Below are 5,455 nucleotides of genomic sequence, written 5' to 3'. Positions count from 1 at the left end.
GTAAACTGTGAGGGAACCTGGGTACACACACCCCAGACGCAGTAGTGAGTGCTCTCGGGTACTCTGATTCGTGGAGACTTTTTAAAAACCACCCAACTTTGGGGGTTCTGGCAGAGACACTGGAATGGATTCAGCTTGGCCACCTCTCAGGAAACAGTGTGTCTAAGTGTCAGGGCCTTGCCCCCTGGCGAGGCCGTGTATGGTGGATTTTGAGTCACAGGCAGGTATGTTCTTGTTGCAGTGGTAATACAAACATTGGCAGGGTTTGGCACAGACCTGTAATGCCAGTGGCTCAGGAGGTCCAGGCCCAGGGGGACGGCAAGTTCCAGTCCACTCTTGGCAACTTAGTGAGGCCCTAAGGAATTTAGGGGGACCCTGTCTCCAAGACTAAAAAGGGCCAGGGGTTTCACTCAGTGGTTCAGTGCTCCTGGGTTCAGTCCCTGGGAACAAGGAAAAGCAAAAACAGACATTAAACATTGTTGAGGGCTGGGGTTGTGGCTCAGTGGTACAGCACTTGCCTCACATGTGTGAGGCACTGGGATCAATTCTCAGCATCACATATAAATACATAAATAAACATATAAAGGTCCATCAACATCTAAAAAGAAATTAAGAAAAATCTTTGCTGGTTTTCATTTTAACTCAACAAATCTGCATTCATTGTGAAAAAGAATATATCCCCTTCCCAGACCAACAAACCTATCTTAATTATATGAAAAAGAGAGTTCCCTGCACAGCAATCCTCCCTTGATGATACACCTTACCTAATCTGGGTCCTGTAAGCCAAGGCACTCTGGAGTCCCAGGTCCCATCTTGACAATCCTGGGGTCTCCCTGGGTCAAGGGAAAAGTGGAAAGAGCAGGAAAGGAAAATCACAGTGTCGCTTGCAGAACTTTCACCTGATAGGAAAGTGGTCACCAGAGGCAGAGAAAGATGGGGGCCGCACGGGTACTTCCTCTGCCGGAGCCTCAAGAGCATTTGGCCCCGCGTGTTTGTAGCAGATGAAGTCCCTGGCACTGGTCCCTAGGCATGCCGTTCGTCCATGGCCACCTCTGAGCAGGATTCAGAGCCCGCCTCCGTGGGTTCCATGGTGTAATGGTGAGCACTCTGGACTCTGAATCCAGCGATCCGAGTTCAAATCTCGGTGGGACCTTTCCCTTTTCCTTGTCGCAAGTCCCCAGCCCACCTCCGAGGACCCAGCACCAGCCCTGTCCTCCGCGTGCGCGGCCTGTGCTGGCGGCAGGCGGCCCCTGGTGGCTCTGCACAGGCAGATTCTGTCCAGAGTTTCTGGCTCCTCTGCGGAGGTGACCCCGGGCGGAGAGCGGAGTCGCCGGACCCCTCCAGCGAGCGGCGGCGTGGAGGTCCCGTCGCCAGGGGACACGAGCTGCAGCCCAGGCGGCGAGCGGAGGCCGCGGGGCCCTGGGAGAGGAGGCCCAAGTGCGGTGCTCTCTAAAGCCGAGCTGCGGGCAAGGCTCGGGTCCTGCCCACTGCCCACAGGGTACTACGGCGCTGCGGCATCGAGCCACGGAGAGACTGACCCCGGCCTCGCCGCGGAGCCCCGGGAGGCCACAGGCCGGTGCCGAGCAGAAACGGGAAGGGCAGGGCGCAGGGGACGGCGCAGCCCAGCCCAGGTCGCCGCCTGTGGCTCCTCCGGGCTCAGGGAGCCATCCACCAGGCACACCACCCCGGATGCAGCCCAGCACTTGCCGGGCCTGGGTTCCCGCACCTTCCGTTCTGGGCGGGCGGGAGGGGGTCGAGCGCAGGGAGGCAGAGGCCGGGGGCTTGCTGGCTCCCTGGTTTGGAGTGCAGGAAGGAAAGGCACGAAGCCCGCTTTCCCTGAGGCCGCTCTGCAGGCCTGGGATGGAACACTACCCCAGCTCCAAGGCACGGGCACACTGAATGACAGAAGTCAAAGCAATTGGGGAACAGAGTGGAAAGTTTACCACCCCCACCCCCCTTCTCCATGGAAGCACGTCCTAAGACCCTCACGTGAGAGGGATCCCCCTGTACCCAGAGGAAAGAAGCATCTTATCTCTGAGCCAGGGACACGACATGAACCCAGTGGGCCTTGCTTCCTTTCCTTGCTGATCACCTTAGATCACTCTTCCTTAACTGCGGCCCACTCTTCAACAATGCAATGTAGAAAACACCTCTGGGTCCACAGCTTACTCCCCTTTCTTCCTTAGGAAGGAAGGCACTGTGGCAGGAAAAGCTTGTGACTAAATAAACGTGCATGCTTTCCTCTTGTTACTCTGTTTCTTTGTTATAGAGGCCTGGGCCCTGAGCTGAGGATGGGCAAGGAATGAGCATTTCCCCTGCCCTCCATGTAAAAATGCCTTCCACCGTGCAACTAGGACACGTTATGGAGGCAGTTTTGAAGCAATAATTGGATTCAATATCCCCCTTTAAACGAGAGAAAATTCCCAGGTACGATGAAGTCTATGGCTCCTTCTCTATAGCTCCTTTCAGGGCAAACCTACTATAGGTTGAGGGGTTTTCCTGGGACACTCCTGGGAGCAGGAGTCCCTGCTGCTCAGAGAGGAGGACCGCACTCTCCCTCTGAGGGCCTTTGGCCTCCAAAAAGCTCCAGTGATGAAACTTACATTTAAAGAAAATCAGCATGAAACCTTTATATTGCCTCACGGTGTCAGGTTTCAGTCCATGGTCAGCTGAGTCTATTTTTGTTTCTTTTCTTCTTCCTTTTTAAAATTTTGAGCTGTGGTAAGGCAGAAACATCACCCCAGAAGGATGAGGCAGAGGAAAGTTGCTCACCCTCTGGCAAACAGGAAGCAGGAAAGGGTCAGGGACAAGACAGGGTCCCCAAGATCATGCCACCAAGGACTCACTCCCTTCTACTAGGGCCACCTTCTACAGATTTTACCACCTCCCAATAATACCGTGAAATTGTGAACCCCTCAATGCATCAATCCAGTGAAGTTAGAGCCCTGGCAATCCAACCACTTCCCCCAAATTGGTTCACCTCTGAGCACGACTGCACTGGGGCCAAGCCTTTGTGGACTGGAGGTTCCAGATACCAACCTAACGACTGGTTTTCATCATGTCCTATGCTTTGGAAAGATCTTACATTTTACCTGTAGATGGACACAATATCTTCACTTAGTTATTTTGATGCAGCGCTGAAGATTGAACCCCGGGCCTCGCACGTCTAGGCGAACACTCTACCGATGAGCCACAATCCCAGCCCATGATCTATTTTTGTGCAGTTTCACCCAAAATACTGTCACTATAAGTTACTTTTGCATGTTCTTGCAGGGCAGTGTTCCAATGGATGGATGCATCATTCTGTACTCATTCCTTTCTTGATGGACATTTGAATTGCTTCCAGTTTGGGGACGGTCACAAAAGAATGTATTAAAAAGAAATCATTTTTTTGGTGTATATATAATGTATAAATTCTGTCTTAAATGTGGTATCCTTCAATACTAACTTACTTTGTTACTTTGTGAAAGGATATTTCATTTATAAATGCAAGTTCATTCAGATGTTATGAAAGCCCAAAGCGGAAGTCTATGCACTTTCCTTTATATTTCATCATTATAGATGAAAACTTTATCTTAGATATTGTTTCCTTTTGGCCCATTTTTAATGTAGGCTGCAAACACCTAGGTCTATTACCAGATTATCTCATTTGATTTTTTTTAATATTGATTTTTTTAGTTATAGGTGGACACATATTTGTATGTGGTGCTGGGGATCCAACCCACTGCCTCACGCCTGATAGGTGAGCACTCTACCTCTGAGCCCCAGCCCCAGCCCATCTCATTTGATTGATGCAACAATTGTATGAGTACTTAACATTCTCTTATTATTATTCTTATTTTTTTTTCCATATGACTCTTGCAAAACTAAGACCAAGGAAACTGAAAGAGCTGACTGTAAGTCAGATAGAAGGCAACTGGTGGCTCCAGGACTGGAAAGATGTCCTTCCCAAGACAGACAACCCCAATGTCTTTGGGGTAACATCAGTGTTTCAGATAGGCCTGGAAACCCCTAGGCCAGCAGTTCCCAGCTGCCATACTGGAGGGCTGCTCTTGGTCAGAAACTCCTCCCTCGGGGATCTGGAACATAAGGTGGTGATCACAGCCCTGAGAACAAGGAAATTCCTTGGACACTCCACTTCCCAAAGTATTCTCCCCTGTATGGTGCTGAAAGTTGACCGGTCGCGGTTCATCTACCTTGTATCCCCAACCCTTTTCATTTTTTGATTGGAGACAGCATCTGGTTCTGTTACCTAGGACCTTGTTGCCCCTGACGTTGAATTTGTGATCCTCCTGTTTCAGCTTCAGGTGTTCACAGGGATTACAGGCATGCAACAAAACACCAGGCAAAATAAATTTCTTCCTTTTCTTTCTGGCTTTTTTTTTTTTTTTTTTTTGTACTGGCAATTGAACTCAGGGGCACTCCACATCCCCAGCCCTATTTTGTGTGTTATTTAGAGACAGGGTCTCACCCAGCACTTTGCTTTCCCTGATGCCGGCTTGGAATTCACCATCCTCCTCTGCCTCAGCCTCCTGAGTGCTGGGATTGAAGGAGAAGACATGACTTCTGACAGTGAAAAGGAATAACTATTTACAATTTGTTCTGCCATTTGAGGAGAGGGGGTATGTAGGAAGGAAGCCTCTATAATTTGACAGTGGAGCACACTATAGCAGAGTCTGAGAGAACAGTCCTTTTTCTGACAATGAAAGTGATAAGCAAGGGCCTGAAGAAAGGGCTGGGGACGGTAAGGAAGTGAGAATCGTGAATGTGAAGAGGCTGGAAAGGATGGGTCGGTGTGATATCTAAAGTCACTTGAGAACAGATATAGTGTGTGACAGCAAGAGATGAAGCAAGTCAGCAATCACATGAGAAATGAAGTTTGAGGAAGGGTGATCTACTTAAAAGGCAAGGAGTTGGGATGGAAAACCGCCCTGGTGGAATCCCACTATTACGGTCCACTACTGTGGTCCTGAGTGCTGTACAAGAGCCCTGGGAGGACAGCACAGAATTCCGATTCGGGTGGCCTCTGAATATAGGAAGAAGATCCCACGATATGAATCACGGTGGAGCTGTTGTTGCTGCCCACATGATGAGCCTGTTCCTTCTACGACTGGGACCAGGAATGATGGTATCGGAGTCAATGCCTTCTTTCTAAGTAAGTAGATAAATAAATACTGTAGATACAGGCAGCTCGCTCTCCTATGGTGGTTGCACAGTCTAAAAATGGTTGTGGGAAGGAACATTCTGCTGTCGGCTCCACGCATGCCCTTTGCCCAAAGAAGCACTCATGTTAGTTGGGAAAGAAGAAATGCTTCCTCTCAACACCGTGAGAGACATAGTTCAGAAACGGGGTGAGAACCAGAGTGTGGTGTGGGAGATACAGCTGCAGGGTGAAGGCTGAAGAAAAGGAGTAGGCAGATTGCCTCAGCTCTCTTTAACGGACGTTTAGAGAAAT

General features: G+C 49.8%; 1 non-coding gene across 1 annotated transcript; it reads left to right on the top strand.

Moving 5' to 3' along the window:
* Positions 1 to 1,081: 1,081 nt before the first annotated feature.
* Positions 1,082 to 1,153, top strand: Trnaq-cug (transfer RNA glutamine (anticodon CUG)). Its single transcript has one exon. It is a non-coding gene; the product is annotated as a tRNA-Gln (tRNA).
* The last annotated feature ends 4,302 nt before the right edge of the window (positions 1,154 to 5,455 follow it).

The sequence above is a fragment of the Urocitellus parryii genome, chromosome 11 (genome assembly GCF_045843805.1).
Source record: "Urocitellus parryii isolate mUroPar1 chromosome 11, mUroPar1.hap1, whole genome shotgun sequence".
NCBI lineage: Eukaryota > Metazoa > Chordata > Mammalia > Rodentia > Sciuridae > Urocitellus > Urocitellus parryii.
The sequence above is the reverse complement of the archived record's forward strand: the minus strand, read 5'-3'. Positions and strand labels throughout refer to the sequence as shown.